Consider the following 25,026-nt stretch of genomic DNA (forward strand, 5'->3'; position numbering starts at 1 on the left):
AACACCCCAAAACACAACGTGGACACATCGCATTTTTTTAAAGAAAACAGAGCTGTTTTTTGCAAAGTGCATACCTGTAGATTTTGGCCTCTAGCTCAGCCGGCACCAAGGGAAACCTGCCAAACCTGTGCATTTGTGAAAACTAGAGACCTAGGGGAATCCAAGATGGGGTGACTTGTGGGGCTCTGACCAGGTTCTGTTACCCAGAATCCTTTGCAAATCTCAAAATGTGGCTAAATAAACACATTTTCCTCACATTTCGGTGACAGAAAGTTCTGGAATCTGATGGGAGCCACAAATTTCCTTCCACCCAGCGTTCCCCCAAGTCTCCAGATAAAAATGGTACCTCACTTGTGTGGGTATGCCTAGCGCCCGCGACAGGATATGCCCCAAAACACAACATGGACACATCACAGAAAACAGAGCTGTTTTTTGCAAAGTACCCACCTGTAGATTTTGGCCTCTAGCTCAGCCGGCACCTAGGTAAACCTACCAAACCTGTGCATTTTTGAAAACTAGAGACCTAGGGGAATCCAAGATGGGGTGACTTGTGGGGCTCTGACCAGGTTCTGTTACCCAGAATCCTTTGCAAACCCCAATATTTGGCTAAAAAAACATATTTTCCTTACATTTCGGTTACAGAAAGTTCTGGAATCTGAGAGGAGCCACCAATTTCCTTCCACCCAGCATTCCCCCAAGTCTCCCGATATAAATGGTACCTCACTTGTGTGGGTAGGCCTAGCACCCGCGACAGGATATGCCCCAAAACACAACGTGGACACATCACAGAAAATAGAGCTGTTTTTTGCAAAGTGGCTACCTGTAGATTTTAGCCTCTAGCTCAGCCGGCACCTAGGGAAACCTACCAATCCTGTGCATTTTTGAAAACTAAAGACCTAGGGGAATCTAAGAAGGGGTGACTTGTGGGGCTCTGACCAGGTTCTGTTACCCAGAATCCTTTGCAAACCTCAAAATGTGGCTAAAAAAACACATTTTCCTCACATTTCAGTGACAGAAAGTTCTGGAATCTGAGAGGAGCCACAAATTTCCTTCCACCCAGCTTTCCCCCAAGTCTCCCGATAAAAATATAACCTCACTTGTGTGGGTAGACCTAGCGCCCGCGACAGGAAACGCCCCAAAACGCAACGTGGACACATACCATTTTTTGAAAGAAAACAGAGGTGTTTTTTGCAAAGTACCTACCTGTAGATTTTGGCCTCTAGCTCAGCCGGCACCCAGGGAAACCTACCAAACCTGTGCATTTCTTAAAACTAGAGACCTAGGGGAATCCAAGATGGGGTAACTTGTGGGGCTCTGACCAGGTTCTGTTACCCAGAATCCTTTGCAAACCTCAAAATTTGGCTAAAAAAACACATTTTCCTCACATTTCGGTAACAAAAAGTTCTGGAATCTGAGAGGAGCCACAAATTTCCATCCACACAGCATTCCCCCAAGTCTCCCGATAAAAATGATACCTCACTTGTGTGGGTACGCCTATCGCCCGCGACAGGAAACACCCGAAAACACAACTTGGACACATCCCATTTTTTAAAAGAAAACAGAGCTGTTTTTTGGAAAGTGCCTACCTGTAGATTTTGGCCTCTAGCTCAGCCGGCACCTAGGGAAACCGACCAAACCTGTGCATTTTTTAAAACTAGAGACCTTGGGGAATCCAAGATGGTGTGACTTGTGGGGCTTTGACCAGGTTCTGTTACCCAGAATCCTTTGCAAACCTCAAAATTTGGTTAAAAAAACACATTTTCCTCACATTTTGGTGACAGAAAGTTCTGGAATCTGGGAGGAGCCACAAATTTACTATCACCCAGCGTTCCCCCAAGTCTCCATATAAAAATGGTACCTCACTTGTGTGGGTAGGCCTAGCGCCCGCGACAGGATATGCCCCAAAACACAACGTGGACACATCACAGACAACAGAGCTGTTTTTTGCAAAGTACCTACCTGTAGATTTTGGCCTCTAGCTCAGCCGGCACCTAGGGAAACCTACCAAACCTGTGCATTTTTTTAAACTAGAGACCTAGGGGAATCCAAGATGGGGTGACTTGTGGGGCTCTGACCAGGTTCTGTTACCCAGAATCCTTTGCAAACCTCACAATTTGGCTAAAAAAACATATTTTCCTTACATTTCGGTGACTGAAAGTTCTGGAATCTGAGAGGAGCCACAAATTTCCTTCCACCCAGCGTTCCCCCCAGTCTCCCGATATAAATGGTACCTCACTTGTGTGGGGAGGCCTAGCACCCGCGACAGGATATGCCCCAAAACACAACATTGACACATCACAGAAAACAGAGCTGTTTTTTGCAAAGTCCCTACCTGTAGATTTTGGCCTCTAGCTCAGCCGGCACCTAGGGAAACCTACCAAACCTGTGCATTTTTGAAAACTAGAGACCTAGGGGAATCCAAGATGGGGTGACTTTTGAGGCTCTGACCCGGTTCTGTTACCCAGAATCCTTTGCAAACCTCAAATTTTGGCTAAAAAAACGCATTTTCCTCACATTTCGGTGACAGAAAGTTCTGGAATCTGAGAGGAGCCACAAGTTTCCTTCCACCCAACGTTCCTCCAAGTCTCCCGATAAATATGATACCTCACTTGTGTGGGTAGGCCTAGCGCCCGCGACAGGAAATGTCCCAAAACGCAACGTGGACACATACCATTTTTTGAAAGAAAATAGAGGTGTTTTTTGCAAAGTACCTACCTGTAGATTTTGGCCTCTAGCTCAGCCGGCACCTAGGGAAACCTACCAAACCTGTGCATTTTTTAAAACTAGAGACCTAGGGGAATCCAAGATGGGGTAGCTTGTGGGGCTCTGACCAGGTTCTGTTACCCAGAATCCTTTGCAAACCTCAAAATTTGGCTTTCCTTACATTTCGGTGACAGAAAGTTCTGGAATCTGAGAGGAGCCACAAATTTCCTTCCACCCAGCGTTCCCCCAAGTCTCCCGATATAAATTGTACCTCAGTTGTGTGGGTAGGCCTAGCGCCCACGACAGGATATGCCCCAGAACACAACGTGGACACATCACAGAAAACAGAGCTGTTTTTTGCAAAGTGCCTACCTGTAGATTTTGGCCTCTAGCTCAGCCGGCACCTAGGGAAACCTACGAAAACTGTGCATTTGTGAAAACTAGAGACCTAGGGGAATCCAAGATGGGGTGACTTGTGGGGCTCTGACCAGGTTCTGGTACTCAGAATCCTTTTCAAACCTCAAAAATTGGCTAAAAAACACATTTTCCTCACATTTCGGTGACAGAAAGTTCTGGAATCGGAGAGGAGCCACAAATTTCCTTCCACCCAGCGTTCCCCCAAGTCTCCAGATAAAAATGGTACCTCACTTGTGTGTGTAGGCCTAGCGCCCGCGACAGGAAACACCCCAAAACACAACGTGGACACATCGCATTTTTTTAAAAAAAACAGAGCTGTTTTTTGCAAAGTGCCTACCTGTAGATTTTGGCCTCTAGCTCAGCCGGCACCTAGGGAAACCTACCAAACCTGTGCATTTTTGAAAACTAGAGACCTAGGGGAATCCAAGATGGGGTGACTTGTGGGGCTCTGACCAGGTTCTGGTACCCAGAATCCTTTTCAAACCTCAAAATTTGGCTAAAAAACAAATTTTCCTCACATTTCGGTGACAGAAAGTTCTGGAATCTGAGAGGAGCCACAAATTTCCTTCCACCCAGCGTTCCCCCAAGTCTCCCGATAAAAATGATACCTCACTTGTGTGGGTAGGCCTAGCGCCCGCGACAGGAAACACCCCAAAACACAACGTGGACACATCGCATTTTTTTAAAGAAAACAGAGCTGTTTTTTGCAAAGTGCATACCTGTAGATTTTGGCCTCTAGCTCAGCCGGCACCAAGGGAAACCTGCCAAACATGTGCATTTGTGAAAACTAGAGACCTAGGGGAATCCAAGATGGGGTGACTTGTGGGGCTCTGACCAGGTTCTGTTACCCAGAATCCTTTGCAAATCTCAAAATGTGGCTAAAAAAACACATTTTCCTCACATTTCGGTGACAGAAATTTCTGGAATCTGATGGGAGCCACAAATTTCCTTCCACCCAGCGTTCCTCCAAGTCTCCAGATAAAAATGGTACCTCACTTGTGTGGGTATGCCTAGCGCCCGCGACAGGATATGCCCCAAAACACAACATGGACACATCACAGAAAACAGAGCTGTTTTTTGCAAAGTACCTACCTGTAGATTTTGGCCTCTAGCTCAGCCGGCACCTAGGTAAACCTACCAAACCTGTGCATTTTTGAAAGCTAGAGACCTAGGGGAATCCAAGATGGGGTGACTTGTGGGGCTCTGACCAGGTTCTGTTACCCAGAATCCTTTGCAAACCCCAATATTTGGCTAAAAAAACATATTTTCCTTACATTTCGGTTACAGAAAGTTCTGGAATCTGAGAGGAGCCACCAATTTCCTTCCACCCAGCATTCCCCCAAGTCTCCCGATATAAATGGTACCTCACTTGTGTGGGTAGGCCTAGCACCCGTGACAGGATATGCCCCAAAACACAACGTGGACACATCACAGAAAATAGAGCTGTTTTTTGCAAAGTGGCTACCTGTAGATTTTAGCCTCTAGCTCAGCCGGCACCTAGGGAAACCTACCAAACCTGTGCATTTTTAAAAACTAGAGACCTAGGGGAATCCAAGATGGGGTGACTTGTGGGGCTCTGACCAGGTTCTGTTACCCAGAATCCTTTGCAAACCTCAAAATGTGGCTAAAAAAACACATTTTCCTCACATTTCAGTGACAGAAAGTTCTGGAATCTGAGAGGAGCCACAAATTTCCTTCCACCCAGCTTTCCCCCAAGTCTCCCGATAAAAATATAACCTCACTTGTGTGGGTAGACCTAGCGCCCGCGACAGGAAACGCCCCAAAACGCAACGTGGACACATACCATTTTTTGAAAGAAAACAGAGGTGTTTTTTGCAAAGTACCTACCTGTAGATTTTGGCCTCTAGCTCAGCCGGCACCCAGGGAAACCTACCAAACCTGTGCATTTCTTAAAACTAGAGACCTAGGGGAATCCAAGATGGGGTAACTTGTGGGGCTCTGACCAGGTTCTGTTACCCAGAATCCTTTGCAAACCTCAAAATTTGGCTAAAAAAACATATTTTCCTCACATTTCGGTGACAGAAAGTTCTGGAATCTGAGAGGAGCCACAAATTTCCTTCCACTCAGCGTTTCCCCAAGTCTCCCGATAAAAATGATACCTCACTTGTGTGCGTAGGCCTAGCAGCCGCGACAGAAGACGCCCCAAAACACAACGTGGACACATCCCATTTTTTGAAAGAAAATGGAGCTGTTTTTTGCAAAGTGCCTACCTGTAGATTTTGGCCTCTACCTCAGCCGACACCTAGGGAAACTTACCAAACCTGTGCATTTTTAAAAACTAGAGACCTAGGGGAATCCAAGATGGGGTGACTTGTGGGGCTCTGACCAGGTTCTGTTACCCAGAATCCTTTGCAAACATCAGATTTTGCCTAAAAAAACATATTTTCCTCACATTTCGGTGACAGAAAGTTCTGGAATCTGAAAGGAGCCACAAATTTCCTTCCACCCAGCGTTCCCGGAGTCTCCCGATGAAAATTATACCTCACTTGTGTGGGTAGGCATAGCTCCCGCGACAGGAAACGCCCCAAAATACAACGTGGACACATCCCATTTTTTTAAAGAAAACAGAGCTGTTTTTTGCAAAGTGCCTACCTGTAGATTTTGGCCTCTAACTCAGCCGGCACCTAGAGAAACTTACCAAACCTGTGCATTTTTGAAAACTAGAGACCTAGGGGAATCCAAGATGGGGTGACTTGTGGGGCTCTGACCAGGTTCTGTTACCCAGAATCCTTTGCAAACATCAGATTTTGGCTAAAAAAACATATTTTCCTCACATTTCGGTGACAGAAAGTTCTGGAATCTGAGAGGAACCACAAGTTTCCTTCCACCCAACGTTTCCCCAAGTCTCCCGATAAATATGATACCTCACTTGTGTGGGTAGGCCTAGCGCCCGCGACAGGAAACGCCCCAAAACGCAACGTGGACACATACCATTTTTTGAAAGAAAATAGAGGTGTTTTTTGCAAAGTATCTACCTGTAGATTTTGGCCTCTAGCTCAGCCGGCACCTAGGGAAACCTATCAAACCTGTGCATTTTTTAAAACTAGAGACCTAGGGGAATCCAAGATGGGGTAACTTGTGGGGCTCTGACCAGGTTCTGTTACCCAGAATCCTTTGCAAACCTCAAAATTTGGCTTTCCTTACATTTCGGTGACAGAAAGTTCTGGAATCTGAGAGGAGCCACAAATTTCCTTCCACCCAGCGTTCCCCCAAGCCTCCCGATATAAATGGTACCTCACTTGTGTGGGTAGGCCTAGCGCCCGCGACAGGATATGTCCCAAAACACAACGTGGACACATCACAGAAAACAGAGCTGTTTATTGCAAAGTGCCTACCTGTAGATTTTGGCCTCTAGCTCAGCCGGCACCTAGGGAAACCTACCAAACCTGTGCATTTTTGAAAACTAGAGACCTAGGGGAATCCAAGATGGGGTGACTTTTGAGGCTCTGACCCGGTTCTGTTACCCAGAATCCTTTGCAAACCTCAAATTTTGGCTAAAAAAACGCATTTTCCTCACATTTCGGTGACAGAAAGTTCTGGAATCTGAGAGGAGCCACAAGTTTCCTTCCACCCAACGTTCCTCCAAGTCTCCCGATAAATATGATACCTCACTTGTGTGGGTAGGCCTAGTGCCCGCGACAGGAAATGCCCCAAAACGCAACGTGGACACATACCATTTTTTGAAAGAAAATAGAGGTGTTTTTTGCAAAGTACCTACCTGTAGATTTTGGCCTCTAGCTCAGCCGGCACCTAGGGAAACCTACCAAACCTGTGCATTTTTTAAAACTAGAGACCAAGGGGAATCCAAGATGGGGTAACTTGTGGGGCTCTGACCAGGTTCTGTTACCCAGAATCCTTTGCAAACCTCAAAATTTGGCTTTCCTTACATTTCGGTGACAGAAAGTTCTGGAATCTGAGAGGAGCCACAAATTTCCTTCCACCCAGCGTTCCTCCAAGTCTCCCGATATAAATTGTACCTCAGTTGTGTGGGTAGGCCTAGCGCCCATGACAGGATATGCCCCAAAACACAACGTGGACACATCACAGAAAACAGAGCTGTTTTTTGCAAAGTGCCTACCTGTAGATTTTGGCCTCTAGCTCAGCCGGCACCTAGTGAAACCTACGAAAACTGTGCATTTTTGAAAACTAGAGACCTAGGGGAATCCAAGATGGGGTGACTTGTGGGGCTCTGACCAGGTTCTGGTACTCAGAATCCTTTTCAAACCTCAAAAATTGGCTAAAAAACACATTTTCCTCACATTTCGGTGACAGAAAGTTCTGGAATCGGAGAGGAGCCACAAATTTCCTTCCACCCAGCGTTACCCCAAGTCTCCAGATAAAAATGGTACCTCACTTGTGTGGGTAGGCCTAGCGCCCGCGACAGGAAACACCCCAAAACACAACGTGGACACATCGCATTTTTTGAAAGAAAACAGAGCTGTTTTTTGCAAAGTGCCTACCTGTAGATTTTGGCCTCTAGCTCAGCCGGCACCTAGGGAAACCTACCAAACCTGTGCATTTTTGAAAACTAGAGACCTAGTGGAATCCAAGATGGGGTGACTTGTGGGGCTCTGACCAGGTTCTGGTACCCAGAATCCTTTTCAAACCTCAAAATTTGGCTAAAAAACAAATTTTCCTCACATTTCAGTGACAGAAAGTTCTGGAATCTGAGAGGAGCCACAAATTTCCTTCCACCCAGCGTTCCCCCAAGTCTCCCGATAAAAATGATACCTCACTTGTGTGGGTAGGCCTAGCGCCCGCGACAGGAAACACCCCAAAACACAACGTGGACACATCGCATTTTTTTAAGGAAAACAGAGCTGTTTTTTGCAAAGTGCATACCTGTAGATTTTGGCCTCTAGCTCAGCCGGCACCAAGGGAAACCTGCCAAACCTGTCCATTTGTGAAAACTAGAGACCTAGGGGAATCCAAGATGGGGTGACTTGTAGGGCTCTGACCAGGTTCTGTTACCCAGAATCCTTTGCAAATCTCAAAATGTGGCTAAAAAAACACATTTTCCTCACATTTCGGTGACAGAAAGTTCTGGAATCTGATGGGAGCCACAAATTTCCTTCCACCCAGCGTTCCCCCAAGTCTCCAGATAAAAATGGTACCTCACTTGTGTGGGTATGCCTAGCGCCCGCGACAGGATATGCCCCAAAACACAACATGGACACATCACAGAAAACAGAGCTGTTTTTTGCAAAGTACCTACCTGTAGATTTTGGCCTCTAGCTCAGCCGGCACCTAGGTAAACCTACCAAACCTGTGCATTTTTGAAAACTAGAGACCTAGGGGAATCCAAGATGGGGTGACTTGTGGGGCTCTGACCAGGTTCTGTTACCCAGAATCCTTTGCAAACCCCAATATTTGGCTAAAAAAACATATTTTCCTTACATTTCGGTTACAGAAAGTTCTGGAATCTGAGAGGAGCCACCAATTTCCTTCCACCCAGCATTCCCCCAAGTCTCCCGATATAAATGGTACCTCACTTGTGTGGGTAGGCCTAGCACCCGCGACAGGATATGCCCCAAAACACAACGTGGACACATCACAGAAAATAGAGCTGTTTTTTGCAAAGTGGCTACCTGTAGATTTTAGCCTCTAGCTCAGCCGGCACCTAGGGAAACCTACCAAACCTGTGCATTTTTGAAAACTAAAGACCTAGGGGAATCTAAGAAGGGGTGACTTGTGGGGCTCTGACCAGGTTCTGTTACCCAGAATCCTTTGCAAACCTCAAAATGTGGCTAAAAAAACACATTTTCCTCACATTTCAGTGACAGAAAGTTCTGGAATCTGAGAGGAGCCACAAATTTCCTTCCACCCAGCTTTCCCCCAAGTCTCCCGATAAAAATATAACCTCACTTGTGTGGGTAGACCCAGCGCCCGCGACAGGAAACGCCCCAAAACGCAACGTGGACACATACCATTTTTTGAAAGAAAACAGAGGTGTTTTTTGCAAAGTACCTACCTGTAGATTTTGGCCTCTAGCTCAGCCGGCACCCAGGGAAACCTACCAAACCTGTGCATTTCTTAAAACTAGAGACCTAGGGGAATCCAAGATGGGGTAACTTGTGGGGCTCTGACCAGGTTCTGTTACCCAGAATCCTTTACAAACCTCAAAATTTGGCTAAAAAAACATATTTTCCTCACATTTCGGTGACAGAAAGTTCTGGAATCTGAGAGGAGCCACAAATTTCCTTCCACTCAGCGTTTCCCCAAGTCTCCCGATAAAAATGATACCTCACTTGTGTGCGTAGGCCTAGCAGCCGCGACAGAAGACGCCCCAAAACACAACGTGGACACATCCCATTTTTTGAAAGAAAATGGAGCTGTTTTTTGCAAAGTGCCTACCTGTAGATTTTGGCCTCTACCTCAGCCGGCACCTAGGGAAACTTACCAAACCTGTGCATTTTTAAAAACTAGAGACCTAGGGGAATCCAAGATGGGGTGACTTGTGGGGCTCTGACCAGGTTCTGTTACCCAGAATCCTTTGCAAACATCAGATTTTGCCTAAAAAAACATATTTTCCTCACATTTCGGTGACAGAAAGTTCTGGAATCTGAAAGGAGCCACAAATTTCCTTCCACCCAGCGTTCCCGGAGTCTCCCGATGAAAATTATACCTCACTTGTGTGGGTAGGCCTAGCTCCCGCGACAGGAAACGCCCCAAAATACAACGTGGACACATCCCATTTTTTTAAAGAAAACAGAGCTGTTTTTTGCAAAGTGCCTACCTGTAGGTTTTGGCCTCTAACTCAGCCGGCACCTAGAGAAACTTACCAAACCTGTGCATTTTTGAAAACTAGAGACCTAGGGGAATCCAAGATGGGGTGACTTGTGGGGCTCTGACCAGGTTCTGTTACCCAGAATCCTTTGCAAACATCAGATTTTGGCTAAAAAAACATATTTTCCTCACATTTCGGTGACAGAAAGTTCTGGAATCTGAGAGGAGCCACAAATTTCCTTCCACACAGCGTTCCCCCAAGTCTCCCGATAAAAATGATACCTCACTTGTGTGGGTAGGCCTAGCGCCCGCGACAGCAAACAACCCAAAACACAACATGGACACATCCCATTTTTTTAAAGAAAACAGAGCTGTTTTTTGCAAAGTGCCTACCTGTAGATTTTGGCCTCTAGCTCAGCCGGCACCTAGGGAAACCTACCAAACCTGTGCATTTTTGAAAACTAGAGACCTAGGGGAATCCAAGATGGGGTGACTTTTGAGGCTCTGACCCGGTTCTGTTACCCAAAATCCTTTGCAAACCTCAAATTTTGGCTAAAAAAACACATTTTCCTCACATTTCGGTGACAGAAAGTTCTGGAATCTGAGAGGAGCCACAAGTTTCCTTCCACCCAACGTTCCCCCAAGTCTCCCGATAAATATGATACCTCACTTGTGTGGGTAGGCCTAGCGCCCGCGACAGGAAACGCCCCAAAACGCAACGTGGACACATACCATTTTTTGAAAGAAAATAGAGGTGTTTTTTGCAAAGTACCTACCTGTAGATTTTGGCCTCTAGCTCAGCCGGCACCTAGGGAAACCTACCAAACCTGTTCATTTTTGAAAACTAGAGACCTAGGGGAATCCAAGATGGGGTGACTTGTGGGGCTCTGACCAGGTTCTGTTACCCAGAATCCTTTGCAAATCTCAAAATGTGGCTAAAAAAACATATTTTCCTCACATTTCGGTGACAGAAAGTTCTGGAATCTGAAGGGAGCCACAAATTTCCTTCCACCCAGCGTTCCCCTAAGTCTCCAGATAAAAATGGTACCTCACTTGTGTGGGTAGGCCTAGCACCCGCGACAGGATATGCCCCAAAACACAACATGGACACATCACAGAAAACAGAGCTGTTTTTTGCAAAGTACCTACCTGTAGATTTTGGCCTCTAGCTCAGCCGGCACCAAGGGAAACCTACCTAACCTGTGCATTTTTGAAAACTAGAGACCTAGGGGAATCCAAGATGGGGTGACTTGTGGGGCTCTGACCAGGTTCTGGTACTCAGAATCCTTTTCAAACCTCAAAAATTTGCTAAAAAACACATTTTCCTCACATTTCGGTGACAGAAAGTTCTGGAATCGGAGAGGAGCCACAAATTTCCTTCCACCCAGCGTTCCCCCAAGTCTCCAGATAAAAATGGTACCTCACTTGTGTGGGTAGGCCTAGCGCCCGCGACAGGAAACACCCCAAAACACAACGTGGACACATCGCATTTTTTGAAAGAAAACAGAGCTGTTTTTTGCAAAGTGCCTACCTGTAGATTTTGGCCTCTAGCTCAGCCGGCACCTAGGGAAACCTACCAAACCTGTGCATTTTTGAAAACTAGAGACCTAGTGGAATCCAAGATGGGGTGACTTGTGGGGCTCTGACCAGGTTCTGGTACCCAGAATCCTTTTCAAACCTCAAAATTTGGCTAAAAAACAAATTTTCCTCACATTTCGGTGACAGAAAGTTCTGGAATCTGAGAGGAGCCACAAATTTCCTTCCACCCAGCGTTCCCCCAAGTCTCCCGATAAAAATGATACCTCACTTGTGTGGGTAGGCCTAGCGCCCGCGACAGGAAACACCCCAAAACACAACGTGGACACATCGCATTTTTTTAAGGAAAACAGAGCTGTTTTTTGCAAAGTGCATACCTGTAGATTTTGGCCTCTAGCTCAGCCGGCACCAAGGGAAACCTGCCAAACCTGTCCATTTGTGAAAACTAGAGACCTAGGGGAATCCAAGATGGGGTGACTTGTGGGGCTCTGACCAGGTTCTGTTACCCAGAATCCTTTGCAAATCTCAAAATGTGGCTAAAAAAACACATTTTCCTCACATTTCGGTGACAGAAAGTTCTGGAATCTGATGGGAGCCACAAATTTCCTTCCACCCAGCGTTCCCCCAAGTCTCCAGATAAAAATGGTACCTCACTTGTGTGGGTATGCCTAGCGCCCGCGACAGGATATGCCCCAAAACACAACATGGACACATCACAGAAAACAGAGCTGTTTTTTGCAAAGTACCTACCTGTAGATTTTGGCCTCTAGCTCAGCCGGCACCTAGGTAAACCTACCAAACCTGTGCATTTTTGAAAACTAGAGACCTAGGGGAATCCAAGATGGGGTGACTTGTGGGGCTCTGACCAGGTTCTGTTACCCAGAATCCTTTGCAAACCCCAATATTTGGCTAAAAAAACATATTTTCCTTACATTTCGGTTACAGAAAGTTCTGGAATCTGAGAGGAGCCACCAATTTCCTTCCACCCAGCATTTCCCCAAGTCTCCCGATATAAATGGTACCTCACTTGTGTGGGTAGGCCTAGCACCCGCGACAGGATATGCCCCAAAACACAACGTGGACACATCACAGAAAATAGAGCTGTTTTTTGCAAAGTGGCTACCTGTAGATTTTAGCCTCTAGCTCAGCCGGCACCTAGGGAAACCTACCAAACCTGTGCATTTTTGAAAACTAAAGACCTAGGGGAATCTAAGAAGGGGTGACTTGTGGGGCTCTGACCAGGTTCTGTTACCCAGAATCCTTTGCAAACCTCAAAATGTGGCTAAAAAAACACATTTTCCTCACATTTCAGTGACAGAAAGTTCTGGAATCTGAGAGGAGCCACAAATTTCCTTCCACCCAGCTTTCCCCCAAGTCTCCCGATAAAAATATAACCTCACTTGTGTGGGTAGACCCAGCGCCCGCGACAGGAAACGCCCCAAAACGCAACGTGGACACATACCATTTTTTGAAAGAAAACAGAGGTGTTTTTTGCAAAGTACCTACCTGTAGATTTTGGCCTCTAGCTCAGCCGGCACCCAGGGAAACCTACCAAACCTGTGCATTTCTTAAAACTAGAGACCTAGGGGAATCCAAGATGGGGTAACTTGTGGGGCTCTGACCAGGTTCTGTTACCCAGAATCCTTTACAAACCTCAAAATTTGGCTAAAAAAACATATTTTCCTCACATTTCGGTGACAGAAAGTTCTGGAATCTGAGAGGAGCCACAAATTTCCTTCCACTCAGCGTTTCCCCAAGTCTCCCGATAAAAATGATACCTCACTTGTGTGCGTAGGCCTAGCAGCCGCGACAGAAGACGCCCCAAAACACAACGTGGACACATCCCATTTTTTGAAAGAAAATGGAGCTGTTTTTTGCAAAGTGCCTACCTGTAGATTTTGGCCTCTACCTCAGCCGGCACCTAGGGAAACTTACCAAACCTGTGCATTTTTAAAAACTAGAGACCTAGGGGAATCCAAGATGGGGTGACTTGTGGGGCTCTGACCAGGTTCTGTTACCCAGAATCCTTTGCAAACATCAGATTTTGCCTAAAAAAACATATTTTCCTCACATTTCGGTGACAGAAAGTTCTGGAATCTGAAAGGAGCCACAAATTTCCTTCCACCCAGCGTTCCCGGAGTCTCCCGATGAAAATTATACCTCACTTGTGTGGGTAGGCCTAGCTCCCGCGACAGGAAACGCCCCAAAATACAACGTGGACACATCCCATTTTTTTAAAGAAAACAGAGCTGTTTTTTGCAAAGTGCCTACCTGTAGGTTTTGGCCTCTAACTCAGCCGGCACCTAGAGAAACTTACCAAACCTGTGCATTTTTGAAAACTAGAGACCTAGGGGAATCCAAGATGGGGTGACTTGTGGGGCTCTGACCAGGTTCTGTTACCCAGAATCCTTTGCAAACATCAGATTTTGGCTAAAAAAACATATTTTCCTCACATTTCGGTGACAGAAAGTTCTGGAATCTGAGAGGAGCCACAAATTTCCTTCCACCCAGCGTTCCCCCAAGTCTCCCGATAAAAATGATACCTCACTTGTGTGGGTAGGCCTAGCGCCCGCGACAGCAAACAACCCAAAACACAACATGGACACATCCCATTTTTTTAAAGAAAACAGAGCTGTTTTTTGCAAAGTGCCTACCTGTAGATTTTGGCCTCTAGCTCAGCCGGCACCTAGGGAAACCTACCAAACCTGTGCATTTTTGAAAACTAGAGACCTAGGGGAATCCAAGATGGGGTGACTTTTGAGGCTCTGACCCGGTTCTGTTACCCAAAATCCTTTGCAAACCTCAAAATGTGGCTAAAAAAACACATTTTCCTCACATTTCAGTGACAGAAAGTTCTGGAATCTGAGAGGAGCCACAAATTTCCTTCCACCCAGCTTTCCCCCAAGTCTCCCGATAAAAATATAACCTCACTTGTGTGGGTAGACCCAGCGCCCGCGACAGGAAACGCCCCAAAACGCAACGTGGACACATACCATTTTTTGAAAGAAAACAGAGGTGTTTTTTGCAAAGTACCTACCTGTAGATTTTGGCCTCTAGCTCAGCCGGCACCCAGGGAAACCTACCAAACCTGTGCATTTCTTAAAACTAGAGACCTAGGGGAATCCAAGATGGGGTAACTTGTGGGGCTCTGACCAGGTTCTGTTACCCAGAATCCTTTACAAACCTCAAAATTTGGCTAAAAAAACATATTTTCCTCACATTTCGGTGACAGAAAGTTCTGGAATCTGAGAGGAGCCACAAATTTCCTTCCACTCAGCGTTTCCCCAAGTCTCCCGATAAAAATGATACCTCACTTGTGTGCGTAGGCCTAGCAGCCGCGACAGAAGACGCCCCAAAACACAACGTGGACACATCCCATTTTTTGAAAGAAAATGGAGCTGTTTTTTGCAAAGTGCCTACCTGTAGATTTTGGCCTCTACCTCAGCCGGCACCTAGGGAAACTTACCAAACCTGTGCATTTTTAAAAACTAGAGACCTAGGGGAATCCAAGATGGGGTGACTTGTGGGGCTCTGACCAGGTTCTGTTACCCAGAATCCTTTGCAAACATCAGATTTTGCCTAAAAAAACATATTTTCCTCACATTTCGGTGACAGAAAGTTCTGGAATCTGAAAGGAGCCACAAATTTCCTTCCACCCAGCGTTCCCGGAGTCTCCCGATGAAAATTATACCTCACTTGTGTGGGTAGGCCTAGCTCCCGCGACAGGAAACGCCCCAAAATACAACGTGGACACATCCCATTTTTTTAAAGAAAACAGAGCTGTTTTTTGCAAAGTGCCTACCTGTAGGTTTTGGCCTCTAACTCAGCCGGCACCTAGAGAAACTTACCAAACCTGTGCATTTTTGAAAACTAGAGACCTAGGGGAATCCAAGATGGGGTGACTTGTGGGGCTCTGACCAGGTTCTGTTACCCAGAATCCTTTGCAAACATCAGATTTTGGCTAAAAAAACATATTTTCCTCACATTTCGGTGACAGAAAGTTCTGGAATCTGAGAGGAGCCACAAATTTCCTTCCACCCAGCGTTCCCCCAAGTCTCCCGATAAAAATGATACCTCACTTGTGTGGGTAGGCCTAGCGCCCGCGACAGCAAACAACCCAAAACACAACATGGACACATCCCATTTTTTTAAAGAAAACAGAGCTGTTTTTTGCAAAGTGCCTACCTGTAGATTTTGGCCTCTAGCTCAGCCGGCACCTAGGGAAACCTACCAAACCTGTGCATTTTTGAAAACTAGAGACCTAGGGGAATCCAAGATGGGGTGACTTTTGAGGCTCTGACCCGGTTCTGTTACCCAAAATCCTTTGCAAACCTCAAATTTTGGCTAAAAAATCGCATTTTCCTCACATTTCGGTGACAGAAAGTTCTGGAATCTGAGAGGAGCCACAAGTTTCCTTCCACCCAACGTTCCCCCAAGTCTCCCGATAAATATGATACCTCACTTGTGTGGGTAGGCCTAGCGCCCGCGACAGGAAACGCCCCAAAACGCAACGTGGACACATACCATTTTTTGAAAGAAAATAGAGGTGTTTTTTGCAAAGTACCTACCTGTAGATTTTGGCCTCTAGCTCAGCCGGCACCTAGGGAAACCTACCAAACCTGTTCATTTTTGAAAACTAGAGACCTAGGGGAATCCAAGATGGGGTGACTTGTGGGGCTCTGACCAGGTTCTGTTACCCAGAATCCTTTGCAAATCTCAAAATGTGGCTAAAAAAACATATTTTCCTCACATTTCGGTGACAGAAAGTTCTGGAATCTGAAGGGAGCCACAAATTTCCTTCCACCCAGCGTTCCCCTAAGTCTCCAGATAAAAATGGTACCTCACTTGTGTGGGTAGGCCTAGCACCCGCGACAGGATATGCCCCAAAACACAACATGGACACATCACAGAAAACAGAGCTGTTTTTTGCAAAGTACCTACCTGTAGATTTTGGCCTCTAGCTCAGCCGGCACCAAGGGAAACCTACCTAACCTGTGCATTTTTGAAAACTAGAGACCTAGGGGAATCTAAGATAGGGTGACTTGTGGTGCTCTGACCAGGTTCTGTTACCCAGAATCCTTTGCAAACCTCAATATTTGGCTAAAAAAACATTTTTTCCTTACATTTCGGTTACAGAAAGTTCTGGAATCTGAGAGAAGCCACCAATTTCCTTCCACCCAGCATTCCCCCAAGTGTCCCGATATAAATGGTACCTCACTTGTGTAGGTAGGCCTAGCGCCCGCGACAGGATATGCCCCAAAACACAATGTGGACACTTCACAGAAAACAGAGCTGTTTTTTGCAAAGTGGCTACCTGTAGATTTTGGCCTCTAGCTCAGCCGGCACCCAGGGAAACCTACCAAACCTGTGCATTTCTTAAAACTAGAGACCTAGGGGAATCCAAGATGGGGTAACTTGTGGGGCTCTGACCAGGTTCTGTTACCCAGAATCCTTTACAAACCTCAAAATTTGGCTAAAAAAACATATTTTCCTCACATTTCGGTGACAGAAAGTTCTGGAATCTGAGAGGAGCCACAAATTTCCTTCCACTCAGCGTTTCCCCAAGTCTCCCGATAAAAATGATACCTCACTTGTGTGCGTAGGCCTAGCAGCCGCGACAGAAGACGCCCCAAAACACAACGTGGACACATCCCATTTTTTGAAAGAAAATGGAGCTGTTTTTTGCAAAGTGCCTACCTGTAGATTTTGGCCTCTACCTCAGCCGGCACCTAGGGAAACTTACCAAACCTGTGCATTTTTAAAAACTAGAGACCTAGGGGAATCCAAGATGGGGTGACTTGTGGGGCTCTGACCAGGTTCTGTTACCCAGAATCCTTTGCAAACATCAGATTTTGCCTAAAAAAACATATTTTCCTCACATTTCGGTGACAGAAAGTTCTGGAATCTGAAAGGAGCCACAAATTTCCTTCCACCCAGCGTTCCCGGAGTCTCCCGATGAAAATTATACCTCACTTGTGTGGGTAGGCCTAGCTCCCGCGACAGGAAACGCCCCAAAATACAACGTGGACACATCCCATTTTTTTAAAGAAAACAGAGCTGTTTTTTGCAAAGTGCCTACCTGTAGGTTTTGGCCTCTAACTCAGCCGGCACCTAGAGAAACTTAACAAACCTGTGCATTTTTGAAAACTAGAGACCTAGGGGAATCCAAGATGGGGTGACTTGTGGGGCTCTGACCAGGTTCTGTTACCCAGAATCCTTTGCAAACATCAGATTTTGGCTAAAAAAACATATTTTCCTCACATTTCGGTGACTGAAAGTTCTGGAATCTGAGAGGAGCCACAAATTATCTTCCACCCAGCGTTCCCCCAAGTCTCCCGATAAAAATGATACCTCACTTGTGTGGGTAGGCCTAGCGCCCGCGACAGCAAACAACCCAAAACACAACATGGACACATCCCATTTTTTTAAAGAAAACAGAGCTGTTTTTTGCAAAGTGCCTACCTGTAGATTTTGGCCTCTAGCTCAGCCGGCACCTAGGGAAACCTACCAAACCTGTGCATTTTTGAAAACTAGAGACCTAGGGGAATCCAAGATGGGGTGACTTTTGAGGCTCTGACCCGGTTCTGTTACCCAAAATCCTTTGCAAACCTCAAATTTTGGCTAAAAAAACGCATTTTCCTCACATTTCGGTGACAGAAAGTTCTGGAATCTGAGAGGAGCCACAAGTTTCCTTCCACCCAACGTTCCCCCAAGTCTCCCGATAAATATGATACCTCACTTGTGTGGGTAGGCCTAGCGCCCGCGACAGGAAACGCCCCAAAACACAACGTGGACACATACCATTTTTTGAAAGAAAATAGAGGTGTTTTTTGCAAAGTACCTACCTGTAGATTTTGGCCTCTAGCTCAGCCGGCACCTAGGGAAACCTACCAAACCTGTGCATTTTTTAAAACTAGAGATCTAGGGGAATCCAAGATGGGGTAACTTGTGGGGCTCTGACCAGGTTCTGTTACCCAGAATCCTTTGCAAACCTCAAAATTTGGCTTTCCTTACATTTCGGTGACAGAAAGTTCTGGAATCTGAGAGGAGCCACAAATTTCCTTCCACCCAGCGTTCCCCCTAGCCTCCCGATATAAATGGTACCTCACTTGTGTGGGTAGGCCTAGCGCCGGCGACAGGATATGTCCCAAAACACAACGTGGACACATCACAGAAAACAGAGCTGTTTATTGCAAAGTGCCTACCTGTAGATTTTGGCCTTTAGCTCAGCCGGCACCTAGGGAAACCTACCAAACCTGTGCATTTTTTAAAACTAGAGACCAGGGGGAATCTAAGAAGGGGTGACTTGTGGGGCTCTGACCAGGTTCTGTTACCCAGAATCCTTTGCAAACCTCAAAATTTGGCTAAAAAACACATTTTCCTCACATTTCGGTGACAGAAAGTTCTGGAATCGGACAGGAGCCACAAATTTCCTTCCACCCAGCGTTCCCCCAAGTCTCCCGATAAAAATGATACCTCACTTGTGTGGGTAGGCCTAGCGCCCGCGACAGGAAACACCCCAAAACACAACGTGGACAAATCGCATTTTTTGAAAGAAAACAGAGCTGTTTTTTGCAAAGTGCCTACCTGTAGATTTTGGCCTCTAGCTCATCCGGCACCTAGGGAAACCTACCAAACCTGTGCATTTTTGAAAACTAGAGACCTAGGGGAATCCAAGATGGGGTGACTTGTGGGGCTCTGACCAGGTTCTGTTACCCAGAATCCTTTGCAAATCTCAAAATGTGGCTAAAAAAACATATTTTCCTCACATTTCGGTGACAGAAAGTTCTGGAATCTGATGGGAGCCACAAATTTCCTTCCACCCAGCATTCCCCCAAGTCTCCAGATAAAAATGGTACCTCACTTGTGTGGGTAGGCCTAGCACCCGCGACAGGATATGCCCCAAAACACAACATGGACACATCACAGAAAACAGAGCTGTTTTTTGCAAAGTACCTACCTGTAGATTTTGGCCTCTAGCTCAGCCGGCACCTAGGGAAACCTACCTAACCTGTGCATTTTTGAAAACTAGAGACCTAGGGGAATCCAAGATGGGGTGACTTGTGGGTCTCAGACCCGGTTCTGTTACCCAGAATCCTTTGCAAACCTCAATATTTGGCTAACAAAAACATATTTTCCTTACATTTCGGTTACAGAAAGTTCTGGAATCTGAGAGAAGCCACCAATTTCCTTCCACCCAGCATTCCCCCAAGTCTCCTGATATAAATGGTACCTCACTTGTGTAGGTAGGCCTAGCGCCCGCGACAGGATATGCCCCAAAACACAATGTGGACACTTCACAGAAAACAGAGCTGTTTTTTGCAAAGTGGCTACCTGTAGATTTTGGCCTCTAGCTCAGCCGGCACCTAGGGAAACCTACCAAACCTGTGCATTTGTGAAAACTAGAGACCAGGGGGAAACTAAGAAGGGGTGACTTGTGGGGCTCTGACCAGGTTCTGTTACCCAGAATCCTTTGCAAACCTCAAAATTTGGCTAAAAAAACACATTTTCCTCACATTTCGGTAACAAAAAGTTCTGGAATCTGAGAGGAGCCACAAATTTCCATCCACACAGCATTCCCCCAAGTCTCCCGATAAAAATGATACCTCACTTGTGTGGGTAGGCCTATCGCCCGCGACAGGAAACACCCGAAAACACAACTTGGACACATCCCATTTTTTGAAAGAAAACAGAGCTGTTTTTTGGAAAGTGCCTACCTGTAGATTTTGGCCTCTAGCTCAGCCGGCACCTAGGGAAACCGACCAAACCTGTGCATTTTTTAAAACTAGAGACCTTGGGGAATCCAAGATGGTGTGACTTGTGGGGCTTTGACCAGGTTCTGTTACCCAGAATCCTTTGCAAACCTCAAAATTTGGTTAAAAAAACACATTTTCCTCACATTTTGGTGACAGAAAGTTCTGGAATCTATGAGGAGCCACAAATTTACTATCACCCAGCGTTCCCCCAAGTCTCCAGATAAAAATGGTACCTCACTTGTGTGGGTAGGCCTAGCGCCCGCGACAGGATATGCCCCAAAACACAACGTGGACACATCACAGACAACAGAGCTGTTTTTTGCAAAGTACCTACCTGTAGATTTTGGCCTCTAGCTCAGCCGGCACCTAGGGAAACCTACCAAACCTGTGCATTTTTTAAAACTAGAGACCTAGGGGAATCCAAGATGGGGTGACTTGTGGGGCTCTGACCAGGTTCTGTTACCCAGAATCCTTTGCAAACCTCACAATTTGGCTAAAAAAACATATTTTCCTTACATTTCAGTGACAGAAAGTTCTGGAATCTGAGAGGAGCCACAAATTTCCTTCCACCCAGCTTTCCCCCCAGTCTCCCGATATAAATGGTACCTCACTTGTGTGGGTAGGCCTAGCACCCGCGACAGGATATGCCCCAAAACACAACATTGACACATCACAGAAAACAGAGCTGTTTTTTGCAAAGTGCCTACCTGTAGATTTTGGCCTCTAGCTCAGCCGGCACCTAGGGAAACCTACCAAACCTGTGCATTTTTGAAAACTAGAGACCTAGGGGAATCCAAGATGGGGTGACTTTTGAGGCTCTGACCCGGTTCTGTTACCCAGAATCCTTTGCAAACCTCAAATTTTGGCTAAAAAAACGCATTTTCCTCACATTTCGGTGACAGAAAGTTCTGGAATCTGAGAGGAGCCACAAGTTTCCTTCCACCCAACGTTCCTCCAAGTCTCCCGATAAATATGATACCTCACTTGTGTGGGTAGGCCTAGCGCCCGCGACAGGAAATGCCCCAAAACGCAACGTGGACACATACCATTTTTTGAAAGAAAATAGAGGTGTTTTTTGCAAAGTACCTACCTGTAGATTTTGGCCTCTAGCTCAGCCGGCACCTAGGGAAACCTACCAAACCTGTGCATTTTTTAAAACTAGAGACCTAGGGGAATCCAAGATGGGGTAACTTGTGGGGCTCTGACCAGGTTCTGTTACCCAGAATCCTTTGCAAACCTCAAAATTTGGCTTTCCTTACATTTCGGTGACAGAAAGTTCTGGAATCTGAGAGGAGCCACAAATTTCCTTCCACCCAGCGTTCCCCCAAGTCTCCCGATATAAATTGTACCTCAGTTGTGTGGGTAGGCCTAGCGCCCACGACAGGATATGCCCCAAAACACAACGTGGACACATCACAGAAAACAGAGCTGTTTTTTGCAAAGTGCCTACCTGTAGATTTTGGCCTCTAGCTCAGCCGGCACCTAGGGAAACCTACAAAAACTGTGCATTTTTGAAAACTAGAGACCTAGGGGAATCCAAGATGGGGTGACTTGTGGGGCTCTGACCAGGTTCTGGTACTCAGAATCCTTTTCAAACCTCAAAAATTGGCTAAAAAACACATTTTCCTCACATTTCGGTGACAGAAAGTTCTGGAATCGGAGAGGAGCCACAAATTTCCTTCCACCCAGCGTTCCCCCAAGTCTCCAGATAAAAATGGTACCTCACTTGTGTGGGTAGGCCTAGCGCCCGCGACAGGAAACACCCCAAAACACAACGTGGACACATCGCATTTTTTGAAAGAAAACAGAGCTGTTTTTTGCAAAGTGCCTACCTGTAGATTTTGGCCTCTAGCTCAGCCGGCACCTAGGGAAACCTACCAAACCTGTGCATTTTTGAAAACTAGAGACCTAGGGGAATCCAAGATGGGGTGACTTGTGGGGCTCTGACCAGGTTCTGGTACCCAGAATCCTTTTCAAACCTCAAAATTTGGCTAAAAAACAAATTTTCCTCACATTTCGGTGACAGAAAGTTCTGGAATCTGAGAGGAGCCACAAATTTCCTTCCACCCAGCGTTCCCCCAAGTCTCCCGATAAAAATGATACCTCACTTGTGTGGGTAGGCCTAGCGCCCGCGACAGGAAACACCCCAAAACACAACGTGGACACATCGCATTTTTTTAAAGAAAACAGAGCTGTTTTTTGCAAAGTGCATACCTGTAGATTTTGGCCTCTAGCTCAGCCGGCACCAAGGGAAACCTGCCAAACCTGTGCATTTGTGAAAACTAGAGACCTAGGGGAATCCAAGATGGGGTGACTTGTGGGGCTCTGACCAGGTTCTGTTACCCAGAATCCTTTGCAAATCTCAAAATGTGGCTAAAAAAACACATTTTCCTCACATTTCGGTGACAGAAAGTTCTGGAATCTGATGGGAGCCACAAATTTCCTTCCACCCAGCGTTCCCCCAAGTCTCCAGATAAAAATGGTACCTCACTTGTGTGGGTATGCCTAGCGCCCGCGACAGGATATGCCCCAAAACACAACATGGACACATCACAGAAAACAGAGCTGTTTTTTGCAAAGTACCCACCTGTAGATTTTGGCCTCTAGCTCAGCCGGCACCTAGGTAAACCTACCAAACCTGTGCATTTTTGAAAACTAGAGACCTAGGGGAATCCAAGATGGGGTGACTTGTGGGGCTCTGACCAGGTTCTGTTACCCAGAATCCTTTGCAAACCCCAATATTTGGCTAAAAAAACATATTTTCCTTACATTTCGGTTACAGAAAGTTCTGGAATCTGAGAGGAGCCACCAATTTCCTTCCACCCAGCATTCCCCCAAGTCTCCCGATATAAATGGTACCTCACTTGTGTGGGTAGGCCTAGCACCCGCGACAGGATATGCCCCAAAACACAACGTGGACACATCACAGAAAATAGAGCTGTTTTTTGCAAAGTGGCTACCTGTAGATTTTAGCCTCTAGCTCAGCCGGCACCTAGGGAAACCTACCAAACCTGTGCATTTTTGAAAACTAAAGACCTAGGGGAATCTAAGAAGGGGTGACTTGTGGGGCTCTGACCAGGTTCTGTTACCCAGAATCCTTTGCAAACCTCAAAATGTGGCTAAAAAAACACATTTTCCTCACATTTCAGTGACAGAAAGTTCTGGAATCTGAGAGGAGCCACAAATTTCCTTCCACCCAGCTTTCCCCCAAGTCTCCCGATAAAAATATAACCTCACTTGTGTGGGTAGACCTAGCGCCCGCGACAGGAAACGCCCCAAAACGCAACGTGGACACATACCATTTTTTGAAAGAAAACAGAGGTGTTTTTTGCAAAGTACCTACCTGTAGATTTTGGCCTCTAGCTCAGCCGGCACCCAGGGAAACCTACCAAACCTGTGCATTTCTTAAAACTAGAGACCTAGGGGAATCCAAGATGGGGTAACTTGTGGGGCTCTGACCAGGTTCTGTTACCCAGAATCCTTTGCAAACCTCAAAATTTGGCTAAAAAAACATATTTTCCTCACATTTCGGTGACAGAAAGTTCTGGAATCTGAGAGAAGCCACAAATTTCCTTCCACTCAGCGTTTCCCCAAGTCTCCCGATAAAAATGATACCTCACTTGTGTGCGTAGGCCTAGCAGCCGCGACATAAGACACCCCAAAACACAACGTGGACACATCCCATTTTTTGAAAGAAAATGGAGCTGTTTTTTGCAAAGTGGCTACCTGTAGATTTTGGCCTCTACCTCAGCCGGCACCTAGGGAAACTTACCAAACCTGTGCATTTTTAAAAACTAGAGACCTAGGGGAATCCAAGATGGGGTGACTTGTGGGGCTCTGACCAGGTTCTGTTACCCAGAATCCTTTGCAAACATCAGATTTTGCCTAAAAAAACATATTTTCCTCACATTTCGGTGACAGAAAGTTCTGGAATCTGAAAGGAGCCACAAATTTCCTTCCACCCAGCGTTCCCGGAGTCTCCCGATGAAAATTATACCTCACTTGTGTGGGTAGGCCTAGCTCCCGCGACAGGAAACGCCCCAAAATACAACGTGGACACATCCCATTTTTTTAAAGAAAACAGAGCTGTTTTTTGCAAAGTGCCTACCTGTAGATTTTGGCCTCTAACTCAGCCGGCACCTAGAGTAACTTACCAAACCTGTGCATTTTTGAAAACTAGAGACCTAGGGGAATCCAAGATGGGGTGACTTGTGGGGCTCTGACCAGGTTCTGTTACCCAGAATCCTTTGCAAACATCAGATTTTGGCTAAAAAAACATATTTTCCTCACATTTCGGTGACAGAAAGTTCTGGAATCTGAGAGGAGCCACAAATTTCCTTCCACCCAGCGTTCCCCCAAGTCTCCCGATAAAAATGATACCTCACTTGTGTGGGTAGGCCTAGCGCCCGCGACAGCAAACAACCCAAAACACAACATGGACACATCCCATTTTTTTAAAGAAAACAGAGCTGTTTTTTGCAAAGTGCCTACCTGTAGATTTTGGCCTCTAGCTCAGTCGGCACCTAGGGAAACCTACCAAACCTGTGCATTTTTGAAAACTAGAGACCTAGGGGAATCCAAGATGGGGTGACTTTTGAGGCTCTGACCCGGTTCTGTTACCCAAAATCCTTTGCAAACCTCAAATTTTGGCTAAAAAAACACATTTTCCTCACATTTCGGTGACAGAAAGTTCTGGAATCTGAGAGGAGCCACAAGTTTCCTTCCACCCAACGTTCCCTCAAGTCTCCCGATAAATATGATACCTCACTTGTGTGGGTAAGCCTAGCGCCCGCGACAGGAAACGCCCCAAAACGCAACGTGGACACATACCATTTTTTGAAAGAAAATAGAGGTGTTTTTTGCAAAG

The sequence above is a fragment of the Pleurodeles waltl genome, chromosome 2_2 (assembly GCF_031143425.1).
Source record: "Pleurodeles waltl isolate 20211129_DDA chromosome 2_2, aPleWal1.hap1.20221129, whole genome shotgun sequence".
In the NCBI taxonomy this organism is placed as follows: domain Eukaryota; kingdom Metazoa; phylum Chordata; class Amphibia; order Caudata; family Salamandridae; genus Pleurodeles; species Pleurodeles waltl.